Source organism: Sarcophilus harrisii, chromosome 1 (assembly GCF_902635505.1).
Source record: "Sarcophilus harrisii chromosome 1, mSarHar1.11, whole genome shotgun sequence".
NCBI lineage: Eukaryota > Metazoa > Chordata > Mammalia > Dasyuromorphia > Dasyuridae > Sarcophilus > Sarcophilus harrisii.
In genome coordinates this window covers 37,391,480-37,406,521 of record NC_045426.1, presented here as the reverse complement: position 1 = coordinate 37,406,521, position 15,042 = coordinate 37,391,480, and positions in this window count along the sequence as shown.

Sequence of the window (15,042 nt, the reverse complement as noted above, 5' to 3'; positions counted from 1 at the left end):
ATAGGGACAGTGTGTGAAAAAAGGCAGGATTTAAATAACTGAATTACTGAAGAAAGAATAAGAATTTTTGGTTTGGGGGAAGTTATATTGCTTAGTGGATAGAGCACTAGCTCTGGAAGCAGGAGAACCTGTGTTCAAATCTAAGAGTTCAAATCTGACCTCACACATTTAACACTTAGTAGCTGTGTGGCCAAGTCACTTAGCCCAGTTGCCTCAGACACAAAAAAGAAAAAGAAATAAAATAAGATTTAAAAAAAATTACTTGCTTTGAGGCCAATTTGTTGGACACCATTACATTCTTCTGCACATACTAAACATGTATCATACTTTTTCATTTATTATCATATATTGGATAAAGAGCTGGTCTCAAAATCAGAAAGACCTAGTTAAAACTTGCTGGCAAAACTTTGTGTTTTAAATTTATTCTCCCTCACTTCCCCCCTCCCCAGACAGAAAAGAATCCAATATATGTTAAACATTTGCATTACTATACATGTTTCCACAATTATGGTGCACAAGAATGATAAGATAAAAAAGGGGAAAAAAGTGAGAAAGAAAACAAAAAGCAAGCAAACAACACCAAAAAAGGTGAAAATCCAATGTTATAATTCACATTCGGTCACCACTGTCTCTTTCTGGATAAAGATGGCTCTCTCCACTACAAGTATATTGGAACTGAAATGAATCACCTCCTTGTTGAAAAGATCCATGACTATCAGAATTGATCATCACATAATTTTGTTGTTACTAAGTACAATGTTCTCTAGGTTCTACTCACTTCATTTAGCATCACTTCACACATGTCTCTCCAGACCTTTCTGAAATCATCCAGCTGATTATTTCTTATATAACAATGATATTCCATAACATTCATATATACCATAATTAATTCAGCCATTCTCCAATTGATGGGTATCCACCAATACCTATCCACCACTAAGTTTCCAATTGCTTGCCACAACAAAAAAAGTTTGCTACAAACATTTTTGTACATTTGAGTCCTTTTACCTTTTTTTTACAAGCTGGTTAGGACACATACCCAGTAAAAACACTGCTGGGTGAAAGGTTGTTCAAAGTTTGATAGCCCTTTGGGCATAGTTCCAAATTCCTCTCTAGAATGGTTGAATCCTTTCCCAACTCCACCAACAATGTATTAGTGTTCAAATTTTCCCACATCCCCTCCAAAATTTATCATTATCTTTTTTCTCTCATCTTAGATAATATGAGAGATGTGCAGTGGTGCCTCAGAGCTGTTTTAATTTGCATTTCTCTAATCAATAGTGATTAAGGAATTTTTTTCATATAACTATAGATGACTTTAATTTTGTCACCTGAAAATTGTTCATATCTTTTGACCATTTATCAATTGGAGATTGGTTTGTATTCTTATAAATTTGAGTCAGTTATCTATATATTTTAGAAATGAGGCCTTTATCAGAATCCTTGGATGTAGACAATTGTTTCTAGTTTTCTGCTTCCCTTCTAATCTTGGCTGCACTAGTTTTATTTGTTTAAAAATACATTTAATTTAATATAATCACAATTATCTATTTTGTATTTCATGACTCTAGTTCTTCATTGGCCACAAATTTCTTCCTTCTCCACAGATCTGAGAAGTAGACTATCCTTTGTTCTCCTAATGTTCCTATATTATCACTCTTTATGTCTAAACTACGACTCCAATTAGAACTTATCTTGGTAAAAGTTGTTAGGTGTTGCTCAATGCCTAGTCTCTGCCAACTATTTTCCAATTTTTCCAGAAATTTTTGTGAAATAGTGAATTCTTATCCCAGAAGCTGGGGACTTTGGGTTTATCAAACACTAGATTACAGTAGCCCTTCACTATTGTGTTTTGTATACTTAATCTATTCCACTAATTGACTACTCAATTTCTTAGCCAGCACCAAATAGTTTTTATGACTGTTAATTTTAATATAGTTTCAGATCTGGTACACTTTGGTCACCTCATTGAAATTCTTGATCTTTTACTCTTCCAGATAAACTTTGTTATTATTTTTTCTAGCTTTTTAAATTAGTTTCTAGGTGTTGCACCTGCCATGGATTGCAAACCCCTTCCCATTGCTTGATTTACAGAGATCTTTCCTGAAGTTCTTGAAAAATATCTTCTGCTGCAAATTTGTTACACCCCAAATATTTGTGTCTTCTGTCATCCCAAAAACTATTCAGAGACTTGGTCTGGTGTTGATCTGAGGGAAGCCAGGAAGAGCTCAGAGAAAGTCCTGTTACCACCTCTTGGCTCCCAATCTTTTGTTCTTATGGAGGAAATTTGTATTATTTTTTTCTAGCTCTGTAAAGTAAATTCTTGGCAGTTTTCTTGGTATGGTACTGTCATTTTTATTCTATTAGCTGAGAAAAATTGATATTTTTCAAATTATTTAGACCTGATTTTATTTTTTTCTATTTTTGTTTATACAGTTCTTGGATTTGTTTTATCAGGTAGACTCCCAAAATTTTTATATTATCTACAGTTAATTTAAATGGAATTTCTTTTTGTATTTCTTGTTACTGGACTTTCTTGGTAATATAAAGAAATGCTGATGATTTAGATGGGTTTTTTTGTATCCTGCAACTTTTATAAAATTGTGAATTGTTTCTAGTAGTTTTTCAGTTGATTCTCTAATGTTCTCTAAGAATACCATCATATTATCTGCAAAGAGTAATAATTTTGTTTTCTCCTTACCTACTCTAATCCTTTTACTTTCTTTTTCTTCTTTTATTGCTAAAGATAACATGTATAATACAATATTGAATAGTAATTGGAATGGATGCAAACCTTGCTTCATCCATGATCTTACTGGGAATGGTTTTAATTTATCCCTATTACATATGATGCTTGCTGACCGTTTTAGATTAATGTTATTGATCATTTTAAGAAAAACTCCATTTATTCCTTTGCTTTCTAGTGTTTTTAAAAAAGAATGGGTTCAAGGTTTTATCAAATGCTTTTTCTGCATCTATTGAGATAACTATATGATTTCTGCTAATTTGGTTATTGAGTTAGTCAATTATGCCAATAGTCTTTCCTATTATTGAATGACCCCTGTATTCCTGGTATAAATCCTAAATTGTCATAGTATATTATCCTGGTGATAACTTGCTGTATTTTCTTTAGTAATATTTTATTAAAGATTTTTGCATCAATATTCATTAGGGAAATTTCTCTATAATTTTCTGTTTCTGTTTTGACTCTATCTGTTTTAGGTATCAGCAACATATTTGTGTCATAAAAGGAATTTGGTAGGACTCCTTTCCCTATTTTTTCAAATAGTTTGCATAGTATTGAAATTAATTGTTCTTTAAATTTTTGATAGAATTCACATATAAATACATTTTGCCAAGGAAATTTTTTCTTAGGGAGCTGATTAATAGTTTGTTCCAATTTATTTTTTTTTCTAAAATGGTACTATTTAAGTAATTTATTTCTTCTTTAATTAATATGGGCAATTTTTGTAGGTTTTCCTCCCTTTCATTTAGATTATTAAATCTATTGACATATAATTGGGCAAAGTAACTCTTAATTATTGTTCTAATTTCCTCTTCACTGGTGGTTAGTTCTCCCTTTTCATTTTTGAGACTAATAATTTGATTTTCTTCTTTCCTTTTTCTAACCAAATTAACTAAACGTTTATCTATTCTGTTAGGGTTTTTTAAAAATAAATCCAACTCTTAATTTTATTTATTAATTCAATAGTTTTCTTACTTTAAATTTTGATTAATCTCCCTTTTATTTTTAGAATTTCAAATTTGTTATTTAATTGGGGGGGTTTCATATATTCTTTTTCTAACATTTTTAGTTGCATGACCAATTCTTTGATCTTTTCTTTCTCTCTTTCATGCAAGTAAGTACCTAGAGATATAAAACTTCCCCTAAAAACTGATTTGGCTGTATCCCATATATTTTGGTATGTTTTCTCATTATTGTCATTCTCTTGGATGAAAGTATCAATTGTGTCTATGATTTGTTGTTTTACCCACTCATTCTTTAGGATCAGATTATTTAGTATCCAACTAATTTTTGGTCTATTTTCCCTGGCCCTTTATTACATGTAATTTTTATTGCATCATGATCTGAAACAGATGTATTTACTATTTCTGACTTTCTGCATTTAGTATTTAATGCTTTCCCCAAGACAGCCAACAATATGATATAGATTAAATATGTGCAATCCTTTTAAACATATTCCCATATTTGTTATTTTGTGCAAAAGGGAAAACACCATGAGAAAAAAAAATAAAGTACTATGCTTTGGTCCACAATCAGTCTCCAGAGTTCTCTTTCTGGATGCAGATGGCATTTTTTATCCCAAGTCTATTGAATTTATTTGAATTGCCATGTTGTTTAGTAGAGCCAAGTCTACCACCATTGATCATCACTAATCTTCTTGTTACTATTTACAGTGTTTTATTGGTTCTGCTCACTTCACTTAGTTTCGGCTCATGTAAGTCTTTCCCGACTTTTCTGAAATCAGGTAGCTCATGATTTCTTATTGAATAATAATATTCCATTACATTCATATACCATAACTTATTCAGCCACTCCCCAATTGATAGGCATCCTCTCAATTTCCAGTTCCTTGACACTATAAAAAGAACTACACAAACATTTTTATGGATTTGGGTTCTATTCTCTTTTTATGATGTCTTTGAGATACAGATCCAGTAATGACATTGCTAGATCAAAGGGATGTACAATTTTGTAGCCCTATCGACATAGTTCCAAACTGCTCTCCAAAATTGTTGGATCAAAATATTTATGTTTTATACATAAAGATGTAAACTGTATATTTAAGATTGTCAATAGCAAATGGGTAGTTTGAAAAAAGATTGCGGTAGACCTGAGTAGTATGTAATTGTAAAAAGCAAAATCATAAACGAAAATGTAAAAAAAGAATAACTATGATACAAAAATGAGTTACAAGATCTGACACAAATAAATTAAATGGATGAGGAGGGCTAATAGTTCTGGAATCCTGCTCACATTTAGAATGGTTAAAAGAAGAAGTATAGATATCAAGATAGAATTAGATATATAGATAAAATATAGGTAGATAGATACATATAGATATCTCAAAAGATCTTATAAATTTGTAAATAAATAAGAGGGGGGGTATAAAATAAGGGGGTAGGAGAGAAAAGTGTGTAGATTAAAGGAAGGAGATAATGTTTATGGATTAATGAGAATGGAATAAAGAGGGAGGCAAAGAGACAGGAGAGAAGATAAGGGAAAGATCCTTGATGAAGATCATGGTATAGATTAAAGTAATAGCAAGGTGAGATAGTGGGAAGAAAGAAAGGAAAGGATTCAACAGGAATAGGAAATAAACATTATGACAATGATCAAGAGTAGAATCTACTAGAAAAAAAAGCAGGAGTAGTAATTATTGATCTAAGAAAAGTTAAAGCTAAAATAAATTTAATCAAAAGAGAAAATAAGGAAATTATACTATATGTCAGTTACATTAATCAATATTATTTTAGACTATTTAAATTAACTAAATAGTATAAAAGTAGAATATTGTTCTGTAAGGAAGAATGAATTGGTAAATTTAGAAACATGGAAAGACTTGGATTTATGAAACAGAGGACAAACAAGTATAATACAGCCTGACAGACATATATGGAAATATATGTGTATGACTGTAGTATTTATGAATATGTATGTATGGATACCCCAATATATGGTGTATACATGTGGGTATATATTATATCCATACATACATATAAATATATGTGTATGTATAAATATAGCTGTGTTTAATTGTAGCCTTCTTGGCGAAGGTGGGGGAGAGAAAAGTGAAAAAAAGAAGAAGAAAGTAAAAAGTACACAGCAGAGAACAAAAGAAAACCTACAAGAAAGCAAAAATAAAAAGATGGATAGCTTTGAACACAATGTGTAGTATTTACTTATAGACTTTCTTGAAATGGAAATTTGTTTTAGATTTTCAATCCTCTCATGTTCTGCTCTGCACATGATAATTTTTTTTTCTTTTTCCATTTGTTTTAAATAAATACATATTATTTAAAATAAAGTACATGCTAAAAATTTAAAAATAAATAAAATTTTCTGATGTCCCTTCCATCTCTTATTATATGAATTACAATCTGTAACCTTTTAAATAAAAATAAATATATATAAAAGTCCTAGAAAATGACAAAATGCAAAAAGCATATGTATCAAGGAAGAAAAATGGGATGAAAATAGAGAAAACAAAGATAATTTTAAAGAAGATCACCTAATAATAAAGGACGCTCACCAGCTAAAGAAATAAAAGCTTACACAGAAAAGAAACAGAAAAGAAATCAATGACAACGTGGTACCCAAAGACAAATGGGGTGGTGGTGAATATCAGTCATATAAATCCAAACTTTACTACGGTGTAACAGAAGAGACAACTATTTCTTGACTAGATTAAAAGATTATGTTGTAAAAGCTGGACTATCTTATAATACAATAATTTCTTTGTGTATGACCGCTTATTCTTCTTTTTATAAGAGGTGGTGCCGGGCATAATGGTATACTTTTCACTTGATGGGCCTACAACTTGATGCTAATATTGCACTGGATTTAAAAAGTACAGTATATCCTCATGAAGCTTTCCAAATGGGATATTGATATTTCAGTTGTTGAACCAATGTCTGCTTATATAGGCATGATAATCTTGAGCAAACACACAAGGTTTCTTCCAGACTACTGCAGTGAAACAGCTTCAAACACTGAGATATGCAGACAATTTTGATAGTGCATCTTGAGATACCAGCCTGAATTTTAAAGTAGAGAGAGCAGTTTGTTTGAAATTCCATTCTCAGTTCTGGGTAATAAGTTCCACTTGGCTCTTTGGGATTGACTCTTTGTACCTACTATAACAGAAACATAGCCTTTTCTTTACTCACAAGGGATTTCACCAATATTTCTATAGGGAATTTTATTAACCCATTTTTTATTTAACTGTCATCAGAAGTAATAAGATGCTTGATAATTTATTACTAAAACTGAGTAACTCATTTTCACAATTTTTTTTAATTGAGTAGAGCAGTTCATTTGTTTAGTTGCTAGTTGAGAAAAAGGAAAATATCATCTGGCTAATACCAGATGGAAAGTTTAGAATTAAAATTTCTTTTCTCAGTTTCTTAATTATTTTTGATAAAAACTAGGCAGATGAACTTTATAGAAATAATGGAAGGGAAAAATAAGCTATGAACACTAAATAGTATACTAAATATAACATTAGAAAATACCAAGATAGGTGGTTTTATGTGCATATCTTGAAGAGGAGAATATATATAGGAGAAAATTATATAATATATAATGTGTATATGCACATATATGTGGGAGGTGTACACACATGTTTAAAAATAAGACTATAGGATATGTAAGTTTAGATGACTTCCTCTCAATTCAAAATTCTAGATGGTAAAAATTAAATTGATCAGCTAACCCTAAAATCTACTGATTCTCTTCTCAAGTAACTTCTTTCTATGAATAACACCCCTTTCATCCATTTTGGAAATTTGTAGTTATCCTTTTATTCTTCATCATTGTATATCTTCTATATGTAATGTCACTAAAGCCCTATAATCTAAATGTTCCTTAGATGTTGCCTTTCCATAACATTCCCTATTGTTAATTCCCTTTTTATTTGTTATTACTAAAATAATAGCACTCTGTTCCCTCTGCCTTATTTTGATTCAGCCTCTTTTTCTTGGCTTGCAAGCCTTTAAAATTTCACCTTAAATTATACTACCTATCTAACCATACTTCACACATTTTGCAATACATATTATATGATAAATTCAAGATATCTCTTGACTATACATATACACATGCACACACAAAATAGAAACAGAGAACTTAATTTAGTCATCATGGGTGGGAAATCTTAAAAAAAAGAGCATGTATACCCAAGATACATGTGATAAAGAAACTCACATATATAATGACAGAACAAAGAATATATTTTTCTGACATTGCAAAGCTATGGATAAAGCTTATTTCTGCTGGGGAAAGCCCCTACTGATATTCCTCATCCAGAGCCAGTTTTAGGGTGGAGCCAAGATTATGGAGAATAGACAGATCTTTATCTGAGTTCTTCCTGGTGTCCCTCAGATCAACACCAGATCAAACCTCTGAATTGTTTTGGGGGTGACACAAATATATGGATTGTAACAAATTTCGATAGGAAAATATTTTGGAAGAACTTCATAAAAAGTCTGTTTTAATCACACAAGGTAGCAGGGCAGAAGGAAGAAAGGAGGAGGCCGACCCAGTACAGACAAAGCTCAAGGACCCAGGGAGGTGTAGCATTTGCATGCTAAGGAATCCACCCAGAAGCTCTTAGCCAAAATACAGCAAACATTGACTACTCTGTCCTGGTTGGAAACCAGTGGATCAGCATATTAGCTATGAGACATTCAGTGTAAATACAAAAGGCAAATATTGAGTCTCTGAACCCCTAAATAAGATGGGACATGGTCACACTCACCCAGGAACTTGAATTGTAGTCAAGAATCAACTGTACAGCAAAATTAAGCAATAACTTTCAGGGGAAAATATAAATTATTCAATGAACCAGGGGAATTTAATTTACTCTGATGAAAAGATTTGAGCCAAATAGAAAATCTGATTTTCAACTACGGAACTCAAGAGAAACATAAAAAGGTAAAAAGGAAAGAAAAAAAAACTTTCTTTTAAAAGTTTTAAGAGTTCCCACACCCTATGTGGGAAGATGATATCTTTAACTCCTTTTATCTGTATGTCTGTTATTGGTATGCTTAGAGGGACAGGCATAATTTGATTTTAATGTGATGATATAAAAAATGTAGAGGAGAAAAGCATGTTCTACTGGAAGAATAGGAAAATGGAGTTAAATTGGGATAAATTACACCTCATGAAGAGGGGAAAAGACTTATTACAACTGAGGGAAAAATGGAGAGGGATGAGCATTGTTTGAATCTTACTCTCATCCAGATTTGGCTCAAAGTGAGAATATCAGACTTATTTAGCTTCACAGGGAAAATTGTCTCATCCTACAGGGAAGTAGGAAGAGAAAAGGGAAAGAAAAGGGAAAGGCTAATAGAGAGGGGAACAGAATTAGAAGAGAAAAGGTATAAGAAAGAGGAGGAGCTGTAAATGGGAAGGCCTGTTTGAGGGATGTATCAGTCAGAAGCAAAATATTGGGGAGGAGGGAAAGGGAAAAAAGAGAAAAGTCTAACTTGGAGAAAATAAGATGGCATGAAATACAAAGTTAATTTTAACTGTGAATGTGAATGGGACGAATGATCCCATAAAACGGAAGTGGATAGCAGACTGGATTAAAATTAAGAATCCTACAATATATTGTTTATAAGAAACACATTTAAAGCAGAGGTATATTCAGAGTAAAAGTAAAAGACTGGAGCAGAATCTATTTTCCTTCAGCTGAAACCAAAAGAAAAAAAGGCAGGAAAAGCAATCCTGATCTCAGATCATGTAAAAGCAAAAATAGAACTAATTAAAAGAGATAAGGATGGAAACTATATTTTTCTAAGGTTATCATAGATAATGAAGTAATATCAAAACAAAATATGTTTGCAACAAATGGTATAACATGCAAATTACTAGAGGAGAAGTTAAGAGAGGTAAAAGAATTAGATAGAAGAACTAGTAGGGGATTTCAACCTCGGCTCAGAACTAGATAAAATGAACCACACACACACACACAAAATTAAGAAAGAAATCAAGGAGGTAAATAGAATTCTAGAAAAGTTACATATGATAGATCTTTGGATAAAACTGAACAGGGATAGAAAGGAATATACCTTTTTTTTTTTCTTGGCAGTACATGGAATCTACACAAAAACTGACCATGTATTAGGATATAAAAATCTCAAAATCAAATGCAGAAAGCAAAAATAGTAAAAAGACATTTAGGTAAAAAGGAAACCAAATTATCACTCTTTGCAGATGATATGGTGGTATACTAAGATAATGCTAGAAAATCAAGTAAAAAAAGACTTCTAGGAACAATGCACAACTTTAGCAAAGTTGCAGGATACCAAAAAATCCACATGACTCATCAGTATTTTTATATATTACCAAAAAAGGAAGAGATGCAAAGAGAAATTCCATTTAAAATAATTGTTGATAATATAAAATATTTTGGAATTTACCTACCAAAGTAAAGTCAGGAACTATATAAACACAATTATAAAACTGGTTTGACAAAGATCTAATCAATTGGAAAAATATCCAGATAGGCCAAGCTAATATGATAAAAATGACAGTACTACCTAAAGAAAGCTACTTATTCAGTGCCATAACAAGCAAATTCCCAAGAAATTATTTTACAGACCTAGAAAAAACAATAACAAATTCTGGAGGACAAAAGATCAAGAATTTTAAGGGAATTGATGAAAAAATGTCAATGAAGGTGGCCTACCTATACTAAACCTAAAACTATATTATAAAGCAGGGATCATCAAAACCATTTGATACTGGTTAAGGAATAGAGTAGTCTATCAATGGAATAGTTTAGGTTCACAGAACAAAATAGTTAACAACTATAGTAATCTAGTGTTTGACAAAACCAAACACCCCATTTTTTGGGATAAAAATTCACTATTTGTCAAAAACTACTAGGAAAATTGGAAATTATTATGGCAGAAACTGGGCATTGATCCATACCCAATACCATATGCCAAGATAAGGTTGAAATGGGTTCATGATTTAGCCATAAAGACTGAAATTATAAGAAAATTAGAAGAACAAAGGACAGATTACCTCTCAGATCTGTTAAGAAGTTAGGAATTTGTAGCCAAAGAATTAGAGTACATGACTGAATACAAAATATATAATTTTGACTATATTAAGTTCAAAAGTTTTTATACAAACAAAACCAATGCTTAGAAGAGAAGCAATAAACTGGGGGGGAAATTACATTCAAAGATTCTGATAAAAGCCTAATTTCTAAAATATATAGAGAATTGACTCAAATTTATAAGAATTCAAGCATTCTCCAATTGATAAATGGTTAAAGGATATGAACAATGTTCCGATGAAGAAATAGAAACCATTTGTAGTCATAGGAAAAGGTTCTCTAAATCACTATTGATCAGAGAAATGAAAATTAAGACAACTCTGTAATAACACTACATACCACTCAGATTGACTAAAATGACAGGAAAAGACAATGATGAATGTTGAAGGGGATTTGAGAAAACTGGGACACTAATACATTGTTGGTGGAATTGTGAACTGATTCAATCATTCTGGAGAGCAATTTGGAACTATAGCCAAAGGACTATTAAACTACCCATTACTTTTGATCCAGCAGTGTTTCTACTGGGCTTATATCTCAAAGAGATCATAAAGGAGGGAAAGAAATGTACATGTGCAAAAATGTTTTTGGCAGCCCTTTTGTGGTGGCAAGAAATAAGCAACTGAGGGGATGACCATCAGTTGGAGAATGGCTGAATAAGTTATATTTTATATATATATATATATGAATTTTATGGAATATTATTGTTCTATAAGAATGATCAGAAAATTGTTTTCAGAGATGTCGGGAGAGACTTACATGAACTGATACTAAGTGAAGTGAGCAAAATCAGGACATCATTGTACACAGCAACAGAAAGATTATAGGATGATCAATTTTGATGGATGTAGCTCTTTTCAACAATGATATGATTCAAGCCAGTTCCAATGGTCTTGTGATGAAGAGAGTCATCTGCCCCCAAAGAGAGCACTGGAGACTAAATGTGGATCACAATATAGTGATTCATTCTTTTTGTTGTTGTTGTTGTTGTTTTTTTGCTTGCATTTTGTTTTCTTTCTCATTTTTTTCCCTTTTGATCTGATTTTTTCTTCTACAGCATGATAATTTTGGAAAAATAAACATAAGAATTACACGTTTAATATATATTGGATTACTTGCTATCTAGAGGAGGGGGTAGGGGGAAAGGGAGGGAAAAAATTGAAACACAAGGTTTTGCAAGGGTGAATGTTAAAAATTATCCATGCATATGTTTTGAAAATAAAAGGCTTTAATTTAAAAAAAATAGTCAATTTTACCTGCTCCCTACCTATGATGAGTCCCAACAGCTTACTCCTGGGCACTCCATTTTCTGGATGATTTTCTTTTTTCTTCTTCTTTTTTTCCTGAGGCAATTGGGGTTAAGTGACTTATCCAGGGCCACACAGCTAGAAAGTATTAAGTGTCTAAGACCAGATTTGAACTCAGTTCCTCCTGACTTCAGAACTGGTATTCTATCCACTGTACCACCTAGCTGCCCTTGGATACTTTTCAATATTATTTCTACCTTGATGATCACATAACTTCTCATAGGTCACTCCAGACAATGGCTATGAAGCTTTTCCTCCCATATAGAAGATGGTAGAAGTTCAGACTCCAAACAAAGTTGCCCTTTTTACTCATCTTAAAAGGCTTCTCTTCATTTGGAATAGCAAGAGTTCAAATTAAGTGGGAAGCCTGAAGCATATAAATAGAAGGAAAGAACTGAAAGGGGAAAAGACAAAAATAAGAAAGCTACTTAAAAGCCCCACCTCCAAAATGATTAAAATTACTTTGAGGCTTATAAAGAAATATTGAAAAATGAGAAAACAGTCCAGAAAAAAACATCACTGCAATAAAATTCATGCTTTAAACTAGGGATTCTTAAACATTTCCCATCAAGACCCCTTTTTATTTAAGAAATGTTTACATGAATCCAGGTATATAGGTATTTAAAAGAGATATACAGATCAAATATTTTCTGATAATTCATAATTTTACAACCTCCACATTCAGTGACATATAATTTAAGAAACTGGGCTTTAAAGGAATGTATACCACCATCATCCCCCTTATACATTCATGAGAAAATAAAAGATCAGTATAACAACTACTATGAATTATCCAGAGACAAAGTCATAGTAGAAAGGAAGTCCAAAATTGCTAAAAACATAAGTGAAATATTTAAAAGAATATATGCAGAAAAATAACAAAAAAAAGCAGAGTTCTGAGAAAAGAAATAACTATGATAAATGGAAGCATGGACAAGTCATTTCCAATGTGGTCTACTCATTGTTCAGAATGTACACTGAGAAATGGAAAGAAAATAAAAGAAATTCCATAAATATTTATATTTAACTAAAAAAAGAAAACAATTAATTTTTTACAAACATCTTATTCATTGATTTTCAGTGATTTTGTTACCCATACATTACACCAAATATAGTATTTCAAATATGTTTTCAAAAGGAAAAAAAAAAAAAGGAACCACGTGATTTCAAATTAATGACAATGCTGAAATCACTCTTCCATTGATTTTCAGTCTCTTTTAATATTATAATTTATAAATGTCTGCAAATGTGGATTTGGCCATATTGTTTAGCTTAAACTTTATAATTGCATAAAATAGAAAATAAGGTTAAAAATCCTTATAGAGGAAATGCTTAATCATTCTTGGCAAGGTGTCTAGAGAAAAATTTTAAATTATCAAGAAGATTGTTTATAATGTACATTTGCCCCTATTATAATTAATAATGAACCTTGAGCCAAGTATATATTGTACCTTAATATCATTAGCTAATGATGGCTTAAAGTTAGGATAATCTACAGATTTTGCAAAATAAAATTTTATTGCTGACTATTATGTTACATAAAAACTCTAGTAACTACACAATTCCTTTAAAAAAAAACTTCAAAATGGAATATCCCAAGCTGTTAAAAAAATATTTCAAATAAATATCTTTAGCCACTTTTGAACTTATTTGTTAAAAATGTAAAAACAGAATAGCTTCTCTTTAGTTTACCATAAAATTGGTAATTGATAAAGAATGTGGAGATTTACTATTTGAGAGGTTTCAACCCAGCTCATGTCATTACATATCCTCAACTCAATCTCAGTTTTTCACGTTATTCTGATTCACTTTCTCATGCAGAGATTCAGTTACTATTGAGACTTTTCTGCAAACATTGAATCCTCACTCAAATCAACATTTTATGAGGGCCCCTAGCCATGATCACTTCCCCTCTGAATAAGCTTATTGTCCAGACTTCACCTCCTTCCCATAAACTTATTCTTCTTTATAGATGTTCTTTTTTCTGTTTAACTTTAAATTCTTTAATGTGGATTGGTTTGCTGGGATTTAAACACAGTTTAAAGCTACAAAAGCTTAGCACAGTTACTAGCTCATTGGAAGTATTTAATAAATGCTCCTACTTTCTATTTATTTTCTTGGCATTAAAAGGACTAGGTAGGGATTGTAAGAGCAAAAGTATACACTAGATTTCTTTTCTTGGGATTCAAACTGACTCCTACCATACCAAAACCTTGGCAAATGAATCTTGGCCTCAAATATCTCTGATAAAAATCTAATATCAAAAATATATAGAAAGTAAATTCATACTAATACAAGTAAATTCATTCCCCAGATGATCAAAAGACATGGCCAGCATTCAAAAGAGAAACTGAAAACTGTCAACAGCACTATGAAAGATTTCCCCATTTTGCTAATAATTTAAGAACTTCATGCTCCAGTGACTAACTGGAAAATTTTCAAATATAATAAAAAATGGAATAATAACCATTTTAAGGAGAAATTGTAGGATAAACATCATATGAATGCAGTCATTAACACTCTAAATTGCTCCAATGATTCCAAAACACTACTAGAATTTACGTATTCTGACTGTTGAATATTAAGTCAAAGTCAAAAATAAGGGCCCAATATAGAAAAAATAATCTAATTACCATTTCTATGTTTTGATTATTAGAAACAAATTGCATAGTTGTCATTCAGCATCATTATTTTTCATAACTTAAATATCATCTGTTGCTTAAAACTAATATTCAATTCTTAAAGTGTTAGTGAATAGTGATCTGTACTTTATGCAAGTAAGCCCAAGGTTAATGATGATATTAATGACTAGGATGTACATAGTAATTACTGGTTTGCGACACTCTATATTACTTCATTTCAATAATTCTGGCAATAACTCTCTTACTATTCCTATTTTACAGAAAACTGAAGCCAAGTTG